Consider the following 16,771-nt stretch of genomic DNA (forward strand, 5'->3'; position numbering starts at 1 on the left):
GCTTCATCTCAACTCAACTATCACTTATTGGCACTTAATATTCACTGCCTTGGAGATTTTGTTTTATTTTTTAACCTTTCATTATTGCAAAAGCAGTACATGTGCTCTGAAGAAAGTTAGAAAATAGAAACAATTCAAATAATTAAAAATTTTTACCTTCTAGAGATGACCATTGGAACAGTTCAGTGCAAATCTTTAGGGACCTTTTTCCTAGACATATGTAAAAGCAACTATAATTTTTTAAACATATATCATATACTGCACATACTATTTTGTAACCTGCTTTTTAAATCCATGATCTCCACCTTTCCACTCCAGTAACTTTTCATTATTCTAATCCAAGTCCATATTCAAAATTCCCCAGTTGACCTCAGAAGATGTCCTTTACATTTGGTTTGCAAATCCAGTTGCATGCAGTCCAGGACCGTGCATTATATCTGTTGCGTTATGTCTGGTCCCTTGAGTGTTATTTATTTTAGTACAATTCCTCTTTTCCATTGACATGTTGAAAAAACTGGGCCAGTTGCCCTGTAGAAAGTTCCAGCTTCTGAATTTGTCTGGTTGCTCCCTCATAGTTGACATTTAGTTCACTCTTCTATTCCCTGCATTTCCTGTAACTGGAGGCTATATATTAAAAGCTTGATGGATTTTGGCTAGAAAATGTGCACTTACGATGTGTTACATCGAATGTATTACAACATAGCTGGTTGTCCTTCCATCGATGATACTGACATTGATAACCTGGACTATGGCAGTGATGTGAGATTGATTCTCCATTGTTCAGTTATGTTTTCCCCCTTTTGTCAAGAAAAGTGCTCCATGGTTTATTCATGCATTGATTCTTCTTCCAACACCACCAAATACTGGAACACAATTTCTCATCCTTTGTGGTCATTGAGCATCTTGATGAAAATAGCATATCAGCAACTAACTTTGTAACTTTCCTACATGCTTTTGGTCCATATAACTTAACTGTTCTGATTTCAAAAATGAGTCAGTATTAGTTGCAGACTAATAGAAATTATACTTTATGTCTAATAATGAAATTAGGAAGATGATATGTGCCCTCTTTAGAAATAAACCAAGAATTGTCTTTTTTTTTTAAGATTCTATTTATTTATTTGAGAGAGAGAGAGAGCGAGAGCAGGAGCACAAGCAGGGGGAGTGGGAGAGGGAGAAGCTGGCTTCCTGCTGAGCAGGGAGCCCGATGCGGGGCTTGATCCCAGGACCCTGGGATCATGACCTGAGCCGAAGGCAGATGCTTAATGACTGAGCCACCCAGGTGCCCCTGTCTTTTTTTTTTTTAAGATTTTATTTGTCAGAGTGAAAGCGCACACAATCGGGGAACATCAGGCAGAGTGAGAAGCAGGCTCCCCACTGAGCAAGGAGCCTGTTGGGTGACTCAATCCCAGGACCCAAAAATCATGACCTGAGCTGAAGGCAGACACTTAACTGACTGAGCCACCCAGGCGTCCCAAGAATTGTCTTTTAATAGGACAGGTTTGGGAACATATAAAATTCAATCAAGGCTACTTAAGTGTAATTTCAGGAAGACATGACTACATTTTTAACTAAAATTATACCACAATTAACTAAATACAAAGGGGTTTGAGAGCTTCAGTCTGCCAGTGCATCTCCTTCCCTAGATTGGGAGTGCTGGGCTTGAATAGAAGCATCTGGTCCTGGGCAGTTGATCCCTGGAGAGAGCATGACATGTGACTTTATGACCCTGTTTGGGACTTAAGATCATCCAGTTGGCTTCATATGCCAATTTCTTTCAAGGGATACAGGGATCAGCAAACTTTTTATTTATTATACCATTTTTACTGGTGGTTAGGAATTGGGCACAGCTTAACTGAGTCCTCTGCATGGTCTCAAAAGCCCAACAACCCCTTTCTTCCCAGAGGAGTCACTATCCAGGACTTTTATGAAAATCAGCCCTTTACTTTATAGTGTCTTTCACTTCCTAAGTGTTCATTCATAAATAATACTGTTCTGTTTTGCCTGTTTTGGTATTGAGCATAAATGGAATCATACAGTGAGGATTATTTTGTGTCTGACTCCTTTTGCTTAACATTTTGTTTTTACATTTTATCCTTGTTGATACGTATAGTTTATTTTTTTATTTTTTTTAAGATTTTATTTATTTATTTGAGAGATTGAGAATGAGAGAGAGCATGAGAGGGGTGAGAGGCAGAGGGAGAAGCAGACTCCCTGCTGAGCAGGGAGCCCGATGTGGGACTTGATCCCAGGACTCCAGGATCATGACCTGAGCTGAAGGCAGTCGCTTAACAAACTGAGACACCCAGGCACCCTTTGATATGTATAGTTTAAATAATTCATTTGCTCTGGTGTGTATTCTGTTGAAGGAATATGTAACATACCTAGTTTACTGGTAATGGTTGTTTGTAGGTTTTAGCTATTAGCAAATAATGCTGTTACAATAAATCATCTTGACCATATATTCTGGTGAACATAAGCACACATTTCTGTAGGCTGTACACCTAGGAAATTGCTAGGTATGTAAATCTTTGACAGCTTCTTTGCTTATTCCTGAGGATAGAGTCCTAGTAGTAAAATTAATGGATCAGAAGGTGTAACCATGGGGAGGTTTCAGGACTTCTGTGAATTTACTCCGTAATCGGTAGGATAAGCTCTATGCAGGTTTAATTCTTTCTGCTGCAATGTAGACCAGCTACACTTTGTTCATTCTGTGGAAACAAACTCTTATAAAATCAGTAAGCATTTTCCTTATACTTGGGAGCATCAGACTTGCTTTTCTCTATAGCCATTTGAAAATGTATTTCATGGGGCACCTGGGTGGCTCTGTTGGTTGAGTGTCCGACTCTGGATTTCAGCTCAGGTTATGATCTCAGGGTCGTGAGATTGAGCCCTGCCTCAGGCTCTACGCTCAGCGGGGTGTCTGCTTGAGATTTTCTCTTTCCCTCTGCCCCTACTCCCCATTCATGGGCTCTGGCTCTCTTTCTCTCAAAATAAATAAATTAATTAATTTAAGAAGCTGTATTTCATGCTGCATTATAGACTATTGTTATGGCTGATTGTCCGGAAAGCTTAAAACTGTTGGTGAATCTCATTGTATAAAATTAGCATATGTCAAAATTCACAGTGATCAAACATAAAGACATTGATTCAGTATGCTTTGAGGATTCACTAACCAGAACTTAAGTTTTACCAATTGAATGTTTTAATATAAGTGCTTCTGTGTTGTTGCTTTTACTTTAACAAATGTGATCCCTAGTGTATCATGACTTTTCTGCATCTTATTTAGTGCCTAACATAATTGCCTTGCCTGTGGTAGATGTTCAGTAATTGTATGTTGAAATGGTATTGGAATACCACATTATTTTGAATTGTTGTCTGTTGTATTTTTGTTCTTCCTTAATATGTTAGGTTTATTAAGGAATGATCATTTTGATTTACGGAGCACCTTCTCTCCCACCTAGGAACTCTGAGATGACAGGTCATTTGAATTCTCTTTGGCTTGGGATAATTATTCTGGCATTTAAATGAACCTCTGTCTGAATGTGCCCCAAATTTTCATTTCTATCTTTTTAATAGAGAATTTCTGAGAATTTTCAAGCTTATATGATTGCAGTTAATTAATAATCTCCTTCGTGGCATCCCAGACAGACATGGTAGTTGACTGACAGAAAGGAAGCAGAAACAAGTTTAAATAGAATAGTGTTTAGCTGTAAGATAGCACTGTATACCTGAAAGCCTTCACAGACATTAACTATTCAATTTTCTAGCACCTTGGAGAAGTAGAAAATGAGTTTTATGTATCAAAAGCTGAGGAAGTGAGATATGCCTATATGCCTTTAATCTCTTAACTCTCTCTGAGAAGTTAATGTTCACTTGGGAACAGCTTACTCTGTTTAAAATCATAGAGACATTTTTTGTAGACTGGTTTACATAATACATTCTATTTTTTTTAATCTGATTTTTTTAAAAGAGACTCATCCTTAGACCTTCCATGTTCTCAGAGGGAGACAACTGAGTCTGCTTCCGAGCTTACTGGTTTCCTTTTCACAAAGCCAATCCACTAGGCAGTTTCCACAAGTAGTAAGCTACTCTTGCCCCCTTACCATCCGGAGAAACAAGAAAATAGAACAAACGCCAGCTCAGAACACTAAGTAATGTCTAATTGCCCCTGAAAGATAGTCTGGCAATAGGTGGAACTGGTTTGTCCCATGTTTTTGAAGTCCTGAGGAGATAGAGGCCACGTTGCTTACCTGAATTGCTTATATTCAACCAGTGAGCCAGGAACAGCTAGGAATGGGGTCCAGTGACGAGTGATCCCTGTCTTAATACTTTTTTACTAGTGGTTCCTAACCTTTTTTCCATCAAGACACATGCTCAAAATGCTTACACAGCGTTTGTCTTGCCCAGAGGGCTAGCTGTGACTATACTTTTCCTTTTCTACTGGAGAAAACATAGTAAGCGAACATTTTGAATTTGCTATTATTGATATTTCTGAAGTATTTACTTCATTGTTTTATTAGTAATAACAAGTGACATGCAACATATATCTCACAACTGATCATGACCAAACACAGATAATGTTCATAGTTATAGTTTTATGTAAGATTAAAAAAAATTTTTGTTTTTCAAAATAGTAGATGGGCTTTGTTAGAAGTCTCTTGCTACATTTGATTTCTTAAGAACACACACACAGCAATCTCTGGCCTTCCACTTGTTCACATAAAATGTAGTTCTTTGGGGGCACCTGGGTGGCTCCATCAGTTAAGCATCTGCCTTCGGCTCAGGTCATGATCTCAGAGTCCTGGGATCGAGCTCCCCATCAGGCTCCCTGCTGAGCGGAGAACCTGCTTCTCTTTCTCCCTCCGCTCCTCCCTCCACTCTTGTGTGTGCTCTCTCTCTCTCTCTCAAACAAAATTTTTTTAAAGATTTTTTTTTAAGATTTTATTTATTTAACAGAGCATACACAAGCAGAGGGAAGGCAGACGCTTAACTGACTGAGCCACCCAGGCACCACCCCAAAAAAGTTTTGTTTTTTTTTTTTTAATTAAAATGTAGTTCTTTGTATTTTTTTCATTGTTGATTTTCTTTAAATCATTTTTTGTTAGGGGCGCCTGGTTGGCTCTGTCGTTAAGCATCTGCCTTCAGCTCAGGTCATGGTCCCAGGGTCCTGGGATCAAGCCCCACATCGGGCTCTCTACTCTGCGGGAAGCCTGCTTCTCCCTCTCCCACTCCCCCTGCTTGTGTTCCCTCTCTCGCTGTGTCTCTCTCTGTCAAATAAATGAAATCTTTAAAAAAAAAAAACTTAAAAAAAATCATTTTTTGTTAGTTGATTGCTTGTTGTGAACTATGCCCTTTTTGAATACTGGAGAACTGGCAAGAGATGGCGAGCCAGCCCTTCTTTTAAGGAGCCTGTAGTCTAGTGCTAGTGATAAGGCTTGTTTTAGGAAATCGCTTGTATTGGGAAAGTCATTTAACCTCTCCAAAGTTCAGTTTCCTCATCTAGGTAGTGGGTTAATAATACCTCTCTAACAGGCATTATTATGAGGACTTTGTGAAATAATTCATGTAAGAGCACTTAGCACTGGTGCCTGGCTCAGAGTAGGCACTCAGTAACTACTGTTCATTCAACTTGGATGTAGGGAACCATGCAGGGCACTATCATTAGAGTCTTAAATTATGATATGAAGGACATTTTTTATTTTGGTTTTTTAAAGATTTTATTTATTGAGAGAGAGAGAGAACGGGAGTGGTGGAGAGGGACAAGCAAACTCTGCATCCACTGCTAGCCCCTTGAGGGGCTCGATCCTGTGACCCCAAGATCATGACATGAGCCAAACCCGAGTCAGATACTCAACCAACTGAGCCACCCAGGTGCCCCTGAGGGCCCTTTTTTTAAAGTGTGAATTAAGAGACAGCAGGAACCGATAGCTAGAGTGTATTAGGAAAGGCTTCATGGAAGATGTAGGATTGAAAGAGGCTCAGAACTTAGATGATCAAGCTGTAGTAGTATTAGGGTAAGAAGTGGAGCTGCTGATTTGGGGGAAGAGTTAGGCCCTCCCCCACTCTGACACTCCCCCACTAACAGGGGGTTTCACCAGCTTTTTGTCCCCACATAATATCTGTGTTGCTTCTCTAGTGACCTCTCAGAAAGTAATTCTGCACCCAGTGGTAAAACCCTGTGGGGCTAATCCTTGTTAGCATTACTAGTATTTCCATGGCAACCATCAGATGATGTATGTTACTGGGGCAAGATGTGAGAAATATTTTCATCAACAAATGCCCAAATTTACTGGTAAAATGTCCCACTGGGAGATTGCCCAACTACTTAGCTGCTGTCTCCAGAATCTTAAACCCTGCTTTTCCACATTTTCGTGTTTGAAAATTTAGTAGGAGATATTTTTTTCAGAAAAAAATCTTACCATGAATTTTTTTATAAGGAAATAGCATTTTTACACAATAGACATAACAGATAAGGTAAATCTGAGAGGAAGAAAAGATTTTATATCTAATTTACATAGAGTCTTTGTGACTCTTGGTAAGTAATTAGGGACAGAGATAAAAATGATTTGTCTTCTGTCCATTTTACTTAAACAAAAGGAAAGATTTAAAAATATAATTCTTCATATTTAAAAATAAAAATTTCCTGCTGAAAATTGAACTCATTCTGTAATATGCAGATTTTATAGAATTTGTTTTATTCCCTGGGACATTCAGGAGTGTGTTATAGACAACCTGAAGGTTGAACATGAGTGAATATAGTGAATGTTTTCCCTATACTTAACAAATTTGTCAGCTACGTGCCTGGTACGGTTCTCAATAGTGGGGTTGTGAGCAGCAAATGAAACAGAGGCCCTGCCCTTTTGGAATTGACATCAAGGGCAGAGAGAGAGGCAGTAACTCAATTAACAAAGAGCTATATGTCAGGTAAGTGCCATAGAGAAAAATTAAACAGAGGATGGGAATAGAGACTGACACGTGTAGCGTAGGGTAAACAAAGCAGACCTCTCTGATGAGATGACATTTGAGACGAGACCTTTGTGCATGACTGAACAGCTTGTGAATAGCTAAGGGAAAAGAGTGTCAGGCAGAGGGATAGCAAACACGCACATCTGATGTAAGAGCATACTCAACAGGGCTGAGGACGGGAAGGAGGCCAGTGTGAGTGGAACAGAAAGAATACAGTGGATAAGAGTAGATGAGAGATGAGGTTGGCGTTGGGAAGGAATCTTGTAGAGCCTTTAAGCCATGATAAGAACTTTATCATACTTTATTCTGAGTAAGATGAAAGCTTCTAGACTGTTTTGAGCAGGGGCATGATCTGACTTGGGTTTCTAAAGGATTGCTCTGCTGTGTGGAGAATGAGCTGTGGAAGGACAAGGCTGAATGCAGAAAGACCAGTTAGGTGATTGCTGGGGTCAGTAGTCTAGGTGAGCAATTATGCTGGCTGGAACTAGGGTGGAAGAATGGAGACAGAAATGGTGGGTTGCTGCATATTTAGTTTTCTCAGTAAGTACTCATTCAGTGTCTATTATAAACCAGGCACTGTTCTAACAGCTTTTTAGATACCAGCTCATACATGCTCATAACAGTCCTCTGACGTTGATTTCAAAGGTATAGCCCACAGGATTTGTAGATAGACTGGATGTGGGTGTTAAGGGGTGAAAGGGTGTCAAGGATGGTTCCTGTGTTTGGGACTAAAACTCCTAAGAATGGAGTTGCCTTCTCCTGAAAAAAGGTGAACTTGGGAGAAGCATGTTTGGGTGGAATCAGGAGTTTGGTTTTTGTACATATTGAGTTTAAGATGCACAGTAGCTATCCAAGTGGATGTGTTGAGTAGGTAGTTGGATATCTGAATTTAAAGTCAGAGAAGAGGTCAGTGCTGGAGGTAAATTACAAAAGAAGTCTCAAAGCATTCTGGAAGAAGTGCCAACTGGATATCTGGTTTTTGCTGCTAAACCTAACCGGAAGTAGATATGAGGGGTCTTTTCCCTTAGGCATGGTCATGTGGTGGCATTTTCATTGACCTGCATTTGAATACTAGCTCTTTTGTTTACTAATTAAGTGACCTCAATTATGTGACTTAATCTCTTCTAGTTTCAGTTTCTTCATCTATAAAATGGGTTAATTGGACTCATCCCATAGTATTGTTAAGATTAAATGAAATAACTGTACATTACCTAGAGCAGTGCTTGGACATAGGAAGTGCATTAATAAATATTTATCTTCCCCTTTTTCAGGTTTAGTCTCTCTCTCTCTCTTTTTTTTTTTTTTTAAGATGTATTTATTTGACAGAAAAAGAGAGCACACAAGCAGGGGGAGCAGCAGAGGGAGAGGGAGAAGTAGACTCTCCGCTGAGCAGGGAACCCGATGCAGGGCTTGATCCCAGGACCACTCAGGCACCCCTCAGGTTTAGTTTCTTGCATTCAACCCAAACTAATATAGAACATGAGCTTCTCTTCCAGGATAAAATAAATCTGAACTTAAAGCCTACTCCCACATATGCTTTTTTGGTGGTGCCTATTTAATAACAATCTCCCCAAAAGGGATTTCAAATCTATTTCTTATCAAATGATAATCTTTTAAAAGAAGGAATTCCAGTGAAGTTTATAGAAGGCACAGGGAAAGAAGTTGTAGGTTCTGAGTATTAAAAGGTTTCACATACAAAAGCAGAGTGATGGTACAGGTAGAAGCACCAGGCTGCAAATCCACCGATCAGTCATGGGTAATTTACATCAAAGCCTAAGTAACTCCGCATGAGCCATGGTGATGACCTATAGAGGGAAATAGTGCCCTTTACTGGGGCTGGACTACTTAAATCAAAGGGAATTATCTCATTAATTCCCTGATGATCCTAGTGGAACTTTACTAATGGGACACTCTTGGGGTTTAGCTTAATCCCACTTCTATTTTCTATAATCATAGCTTGACTGTCTCAAAAAGTACTCACTTAAGGTGTTCACATTTCATTTCATATAATGAATATTTGAGCACCTACTATGTGCCATGTACTTCTTTAGGGAAACAATGATAACTAGAAGGTATAACTCCTTTCCTTAAATTCTTCACTATATAAGACAGAAAACAGACATGTAAACAAATAAAATAGAGTGTATGCTGAGTGCTGAAATACTGAAAGTGATGTAGTCATTTTACCCTGGGAGATTATAAAAGCAATATAGAAGTCACCTCTGGACTGGGCTGTTAAGATTTAGAATTGATCCAGTAAAAAATTTCAGGTAAAGAATTCTAAAAAGGGAGCACACGGTAAGCAAAATCATGGAGGTATCTTCAGGGTAAGAAGAAAAAGGCATAATTTGATTAATATAGTAGTTTTGTTTTTGTGGTGGTGGGAAGGAGAAAGTGACTACTAGTTTGGAAAGCAATTTTTTTCCTAACCCTTCTCCAGCTCCAAACAAGAACATTTTAACTTTCTAACCTTTTGAGGTCTTGATGAGTTCCCTGGTGAGCCATCTGACCAAAAGACCAATAAGTAAATAAATAAACAAAAATTAATTAAAATTACTGGAATTTTCTTTCTTTCTTAGGCTTAGACATGACATTTATTTTCTAGGGGCATCCTGAATGGGTCCCTGTCACACCATTTGTCTTCTAGTGAAAGACACACAACAGTTTACCCCAGCCTATTCCCATCACTGTCCTAAATTAAACTTTTGCTAAATAGAACATCATTCAAAGTAGCTGGCTTCTCCTCAGCCTTCCTGTTTATTATGACAAGGTTCTCCATTTCTTCTCCAAGCATCTTCAAGCAGTTTTCTTTTGAAAGCATAAATATTTCACATTGCAGGAAATCCTTGGTACTCAGTATTTTCAGCCCTGAGGGAGCAGGAAAGCCTGGTCCAAAATACACATGTTTACAGTGCCTCGGTTTATCTAGATAGTAATTCATCTTTACCTTGGTTCCCTTCTCATATCCACTCCTCCCTTTGCCCCTAAGAACTTTCAGGTTGTCTCTATTATTACCATACCACCATCCACAGATGAAAGAGAGTGCCTAAATTTTTGGCAACTCTGAGCTGTCATTCTCCCCACCCTCCATCAATCCCTCTGCCAAATTTTCTTGGTCTCTTTCTTTAGGCTCTTTAAGATCCTCCCTCATTTACATTTAATCTTTTAGACTTTTTTGTGCCAATAACTTAAACATCAGATCTCCAGTCAGGGTTGATCTTTGAGATTATTAGAGCTAGTGATGACGGCAGTAGCAACAAGCGCTCCCACATAGAGTACTTACTCTATATCAGACACTGTCCTAAGCACTTTACCTCTCTTAATTCATTTCATTCTCACAACAGCTTTTTGAGATAGCTGCCACTTTATCCTCACTTCACAGGTAAAGAAACAAAAGCATGAAGAGTTAAGCAGTCTGCCTGAGCTCACACAGTATGGTATTTGGTAGAGGAGGACCACGTTCCGTTTCAGACCCTGAGTTAGCAAGGCAGTTTTCCCCCCAAAACTGAGTCTTACTCATCTCTGCATCCTCAATTCAGAGTATAAAAAACAAGTGTTCCATCCATGTTGGAATCAGCGCCAAGTGCCAGGCCATCAAGTTAACACAGAGGATTGTGTCCTTTTGGTTAAAAAAAAAAAGAGGACAAAGAGTGAATCAAAACTCTGTGAATACAGTATATTGGGAATATCTGGGCCTATTTTATTATGAGTCCTCATAGAACATTTAAAAATAAAAACTTTTTAGTCTCTTCTCTCTGGCTTCTGAAACATTTTTTCTTAACTGGTAGTAGGGATCTGACACTGAATAATGACCCTCTTTCAGCAACAAAAGTAGATTGACATTTGTCCATTTTTCTTTTTCAGTTAAATCCTGTGCTGCCAGAATTGCTGGTCTTTGATGTTGAGGGATTATGTTTGTGACCATGATTAAAAGGATGATAATAAAACCATTATAATGCTCTAATTTTAAAGTTAGTTCAAATAAAATTAGCATTGTCCCTGTCTCATTCAGTGCACCTTCTAAATGTTAAAGAGCACATACTTGGTATAAGCAGGACCAACAGTCATGCATTGACTTTATCAGGCATCTCCTCACATGAGTAATAAACATTGTTAGTAGCGTCAGACCTGCCTCATTCCAGCGTCCCTAAAAATTGTTGGCTATGTGACTATTAATTTTTGTCTTTTATAAAAATGGTAATAAAATGGAAAGAAACTGGAAGAGGAGTCGAGAACTAACTAACTCTGTGATCTTAGGTAAGGCCCTTGCCATTACTTGCTCACATCGTGTCCTGGTAGGCCTGATTTTGTTGACCCGCGCCTCTGTTTCATCATGTGCTGTCTTCAGGGTTTAAACCAGAAGGTCTCTGAGGTTTTAACTTACAAATTGCATGTTTTCCTTTGAATGAATGCATGTTCTATTTGGAGTTTTTACTTTATTAGAATTAATAGTAATAGTTCTAACACACTACATATTTAATCTGTGCTAAACGTGTTGTCCATGTTATTGCATTTTAATACTGGCATAACTTTAAAAGTCTTTTAATTACCACTTTTCAGATGAGGAAGCTGAGATGTAGTGGTTATATAATCTCTCAAGGTCACCAAGCTGTTTACTTTGTTCTTCCTCCTCTCAAGACTTACTATATTTTGTCTCAAGTTACTTGTGTACTTCTCATACCATCTTCCATATATACAAATATTTATTCTGTGACTTATATTGGCTGCTTCATGAGTATTCATCTCCTCTCCTTCAGCTATTTGTGGATGGAGATTGCATCTTATATTTCTTTATATTCCTCATAGGGGTTTGAAACTTTGTCAATTTTCAAACTTAAAAGTCAAAAAATAAATAAATAGATATCTTCTCTTCCCCCCTCAATCTTTCTAAGTTCATGCTGTCTGAGGTTCCCTGTGATTACTGATCACTCTCCCCAGCCTCATATTACTGAAGATACTGATCTTTGGTTTGATGTTTACAATATTATTTTCTTTCTTTCACTTTTCTCCCTAGAATGTCATCCTATGAATTTACTTATTTTAAGAAAATAAAAATAGCTTTATTTTCCCCAATATTAATACATATTTCTATAGAATATTCAAACATTACAGAAAAATAATTTTTTCCAAAGTGAAAATCTATAGGAATCTAATGTCCCCCAGAGGTAATCACAGATAACATTTTGATGAATGGCTTTCCAGACATTCTTATACAAGTGTGCATTCTTATAGGTATGTGTACATATAAATACACACTCATAATTTTGTATGCTAGAATCGAATGTGCTATGTTTTTTACTTTAGGTTACATTGTGAAATCTTTCCATATTAATACAGGTAGATGCATATAGCATTCCACGACACTGATTAATGTTTTCAATCGAGTCAGCTAATAGCAAATATTTAGGTTGCTTCCAGCTTCTTACTATTAAAAACAATACTATACGGAACATCCTTGTACAGCCATACCTCATTTTACTATGCTTTTGCTTTATTGCAATTTGAAATTAATGAATTTTCTCCATATTGGAGGTTTGTGGCAACCTGCATCGAGCAAGTCTACCATTGCTAGTTTGCCAACAGCATTTGCTCACTTTGTGTCTCATGTGTTGCATTTTGGTAATTCTTGCAGTATTTCAAACTTCTCCATTATTATTATATTTCTTTTGGCAATCCGTGACCTGTGATCTCTGATGTTACTACGGTAGTTATTTTGGGGGTGCCACGAAACATGCCCGCAGGAGACGGCGAACTTAATCAATAAACGTTGAGTGTGTTCTGACTTCTCCACTGCTCTCCTGGCGGCCACTCCCCTGTCTCTCGACCTCTCCTCAGACCTCCCCATTCCCTGAGAGACAGCAATGTTGACATCAGGCCTCTAAGTGCACAAGTAAAAGGAAGAGTTGCACATCTCGTCACTTTAAATCCAAAGCTAGAAATGATTACGCCTAGTGAAGAAGGCACGTCAAAAGCCAAAAGGGGCCAAAAGCTAGGCCTCTTGCGCCAACCGGTAGCCAAGTGGCAGATGCAAAGGAAGAGATCCTGAAGGAAATGACAAGTGCTACTCCGGGGAACACACGAATGATAAGGAAAGAAAACAGCCTTCCTGCTGACCTGGAGAAACTGTGCGTGGTCTGGATGGAAGCTCAAACCTGGCACAACACTCCCTGAAGCCAAAGCTGAGCCCAGAGCAAGGTCCTAACTCCCTTCCATTCTGTGAAGGCTGAGAGAGGTGAGGAGGCTGCAGAAGAAATGTCTGAAGCTAGCCGAGGTTGGTTCACGAGGTTTAAGGAAAGAAGCCATCTCCATAACACAGAAGGGCAAGGTAAAGCAGCGGGTGCTCATGTAGAAGCTGCACCAAGTTCTCCAGAAGACCCAGCTAAGACCATCCACGAAGGTGGCCACGCCCAACAACAGATTTTCAGTGTCGATGTAAGAGCCTACTTTCGGAGGACGATGCCATGTAGGACTTTGGTAGCTAGAGAGGAGAAGTCAGTGCCTGGCTTCCAAGCTGCAAAGGACAGGCTGACTCTCTTGTGAGGGGCTGATGCAGCGGGTGTCTCTGAGTGGAAGCCACTTACCATTCTGAAAACCCTAGAGCCCTGAAGCATGATGCTAAATCTACCCCGCCCGTGCTCTGTAAATGGGATAACAAAGCCTGGGTGACAGCACATCTGTTTACAACAAGACTGCCTGAATATTTCAAGCCAGCTGTTGAGACCTGCTGCTCAGAAAAAAAGAGATACCTTTCAGAATATCACTGCTCATTGGCAGTGCACCTGGTCACCCGAGCGCTCTGATGGAGTGGAGATGTACGAGATTAATGTTGTTTTCATGCCTGCTAACACAACATCCATTCTGCAGCCCGGGGACCAAGGAGTCATTTCAACTTTCAGGTCTTATTATTTAAGAAATACATTTGAAAGGCTAGAGCTGCCGTAGATAGTGCGTCCTCTGATGGGTCTGGGCAAAGTAAATTGGAAACCTTCTGGAAGGGGTTCACCATTCTAGATAACACTAAGAACATTCCTGATTCACGGGAGAGGTCAAAATAACAATGTTAACAGAGCGTGGAAGAGGTTGATCCCAACCTTCGTGGAGGACTTGGAGGGGTGCAAGACTTCAGTGGAGGAAGTAGCTGCAGATGGGGTGGGAACAGCAAGAGAACTAGAATTAGACGTGGAGCCTGAAGATGGGACTGAATTGCTAGAAACTCGTGATAAAACTTGAAGCGAAGAGGAGTTGCTTCTCGTGGATGAGCAGAGAAGTTGGTGTCTGGAGATGGAATCTACTCCTGGTGAGGATGCTGGGAAGACTGTTGACACGAGGACAAAGCACTCAGAACGTTCCGTACACTTAGTCGATAAAGCAGCAGCAGGGCTTGAGAAGACGGACTCCAAGTTTGAAAGAAGTTCTGCAGTGGGTAAAATGCTATCAAACACCATTGCCTGCTACAGAGAAATCGTTCGTGAAAGGGAGAGTCAACTGATGTGGCAAATGTCGTGCTGTCTTATTTTAAGAAACTACCACAGCCTCCCCAACCTTCAGCGACCACCACCCCCATCAGTCAGCAGCCATCAACAGCGAGCAAGACCCTCCACCAGCAAAAAGAGGACTCGCTGAAAGCTCAGACGATGGTTAGCATTTTTTAGCAATAAAGTATTTTTAAGCTGAGATACATAAATTTGTTTAGACATAATGTTACTGCACGCTTAATAGATTATGTGTAGTGTAAATACAACTTTTATGTGCACTAGAAAACCAAAAAATTCATTTTACTCGCTTCAATGTGGTATTGGCTTCTTTGTGGTGGCCTGGAACTGAACCTGTGATATATCTGAGGTAGGCCTGTACTGCTTTTTTGTACCTTGAAAACAGTTTTTCCTGTTTCTATGTCCCAGTATTAAAACCAAATTTTTAACAGTTTAACCAGTCCAAGTTATGAAGGCTTTTTTTCTTTGTTTTCTCCTTCTTCTTTAATGCTAAGGAATTTTAAGATTCTCGAAATTTCTTCTAATAGAATTTAGGGCTCATAAGGAAAATTCCCTCTAACAGATGCTGCAATTTGATTGCCTGTACTGAATTCACCTGGCTGTCAAGGTTTCAAATAGGTTTAGATTTGCAAAAAGCACTGGGTAATTCAGGTAGCTGACCTTATTCTGAATATCACCAGCTTGACAGGAATCGTGAGATTTAACTAAGGCCAAGATGCTCTGAAGGCGGTCAGGTAGCCCAAGCTATATTAGAGACTCTCTTGGACACTAGTCTCCTCTCAAAGTGATCTTCCTAGAGGTAAAAATGGTCTTTTCCTATCAGGTAGCCTGACTCCGGAGTCTGAGCTCTTAACCACTAAGCTATAATGTGTCTCCTTTAAATGTTTGACTCCTCCGATGTGCCCAGGGAAGGCTTTTAACCTACATCTCTTATTTGAATCGCTGGCCTTTTTTTGCAGACAAGGAGGTAGACAAAACAAAACAACACAACATCATGACAACTAAATGCAATAGGGGAGCGTGAACTAGATCCTGGGCCAGAAAATAAACACTGGTGGGAAAACTGGCAACATCCCAATAGGTATGCACATTAGTTCACATTATTGTCTCAGTGTTAATCTCCTGTACTGTACTATGGATCCAAAAGATGTTGACATTAAGGGAAGCTGGATGAAGGATCTATGAGAATTTTTTTTAAAAAAGATTTTATCTAGGGGCTCAGTCATTAGGCATCTGCCTTTGGCTCAGGTCATTTTCCCGGGGTCCTGGGATCGGCCCCGCATCAAGCTCCCTGCTCTGTGGGAAGTCTGCTTCTCCCTCTCCCACTCCCCCTGCTTGTATTCCCTCTCTCGCTGTGTCTCTCTCTGTCAAATAAATAAAATCTTAAAAAAAATATTTTATCCATTTATTTGAGAGAGAGGGACAGAGAGCGTGTGTTTACATGTGGGGGGAGGGTCAGAGGAAGAGGGAGAATCCCAAGCTGACTCCATGCTGAGCCCAATGCTGAGCTCGATCTCACAACCCTGCAATCATGACCTGAGCCAAAACCAAGAGTTGGATGCTCGACCAACTGAACCACCCAGGCACCCCATTAAAATTTCTATATTGTTTTTCTAACTTCTCTGTGTCTAACACTATTTAAAAAAACAAAATCAGATTGATAGTGCCCCCAGACACATGGCAGAAGAAAATAAATCATCTCTGGAGGATGGTACCTCCATCCAAAGTTCAAATTATCTCCACAATTTTCTAATAAAATAATCAGATTATAAGTAAAATAAAAACAAAGCCAAACATATCCATAAAACAAGGACTCATGAGCAAGAACCAGCAGAAACAGACCCACAAAGACTTTAGATCCTAGAATTATCAGATATAAATTATAAGACAACTTTGTTGATTTTGTTTAGATACATAAAAGATTAAGATCCAATGGCAAATGTCTAGAAAGAAAAAGTAATAATAATTGAAATTAAAACCCAATGGGTAATATAAAAATTGAAGACTTCTAAGACATCATTAAAAAAATAAATCTGTAAGGTCCAGTTTGGGAGAAAGGATATGCAACACCTACATCTGACAAAAGACCTGTATCCAGAATATATAAAAACCTCTAAATTATAAAAAGATGCCTAATTTTTCAAATGGGCAAAGAAATGGAATAGACATGTCACAGAGGAAGACCTATGAATGGCCAAAAAGTACATGAAAATATGCCCAACATCACTGGTTACCAGGGAAATGTAAACTGAAACTACAATGAGATAACTTGACACATCCTTAAGAAGGCTATAATTAAAAAGACTGAC

The 16,771-nt window shown here is 39.6% G+C and overlaps 1 protein-coding gene across 6 annotated transcripts in view; it reads left to right on the forward strand.

Annotated features, from left to right (window-relative positions):
* Window positions 1–16,771, forward strand: part of BICDL1 (BICD family like cargo adaptor 1) — a 94,349-nt gene that overhangs the window by 42,578 nt on the left and 35,000 nt on the right. The gene's annotated exons all lie outside the window — the stretch shown is intronic.

The sequence above is a fragment of the Zalophus californianus genome, chromosome 14 (assembly GCF_009762305.2).
Source record: "Zalophus californianus isolate mZalCal1 chromosome 14, mZalCal1.pri.v2, whole genome shotgun sequence".
NCBI classification, from domain to species: Eukaryota; Metazoa; Chordata; class Mammalia; order Carnivora; family Otariidae; genus Zalophus; species Zalophus californianus.